General features: G+C 70.3%; 1 protein-coding gene across 1 annotated transcript in view; it reads right to left on the bottom strand.

Moving 5' to 3' along the window:
• The window catches only part of RHOG (ras homolog family member G), a 30,022-nt gene extending 29,524 nt beyond the window's left edge, over positions 1–498 (bottom strand). Inside the window, exon 1 of the mRNA XM_014961551.1 lies at positions 427–498. The gene's annotated coding sequence lies outside the window, so the exon portion shown is untranslated. The remainder of the gene's footprint in view (positions 1–426) is intronic.
• Between the last annotated feature and the right edge of the window lie 27 nt (positions 499–525).

Here is a 525-nt window from a genome sequence, read left to right as displayed (position 1 = left end):
ACTGGGCCCCACCCCTCACTCTGCGCCCCACACCCCACATCTTTCACCCTGCACCCCTACCCCTTATGCCCTACACCCCACACCGTGAATCCTGCACCCCCACACTGCATCCCACACCTCACACTGCACCCCACACCGTGCACCCTGCACCCCAACACCCTGTACCACATCCCATGCTCAGCGGGTGACGCACAACAGCCCCCCCATCACACAACACCCAGCCCACCCCCACACCCTGCACCCCGCACCCCACACCCCGCACCCCGGGGTGCTCCCCGGCCGTGTGTCCATCCCGGACAGACGGACCAGCCCGGGCCCAGCCGGGGCTGTGGGGCTGGGGGGGCAGCAGCCAGGGTCAGGGCTGCCCCCCCCCCCCTCCCCAGGCGCAGCCGGCCGAAAGAGGAAATTAATAAAATCTATAAATACCGAGCGGGGAGGCGGTGGGGCCGAGCGCGGCGGCCGGGCTGGGGCTCTGCCGTGGCAGCGGGGGGGTCTGCACCCCGGTTGCCCCGGGGGTTCGGTGCC

This window comes from Calidris pugnax, unplaced genomic scaffold (genome assembly GCF_001431845.1).
Source record: "Calidris pugnax isolate Ruff unplaced genomic scaffold, ASM143184v1 scaffold667, whole genome shotgun sequence".
NCBI lineage: Eukaryota > Metazoa > Chordata > Aves > Charadriiformes > Scolopacidae > Calidris > Calidris pugnax.
The sequence above is the reverse complement of the archived record's forward strand: the minus strand, read 5'-3'. Positions and strand labels throughout refer to the sequence as shown.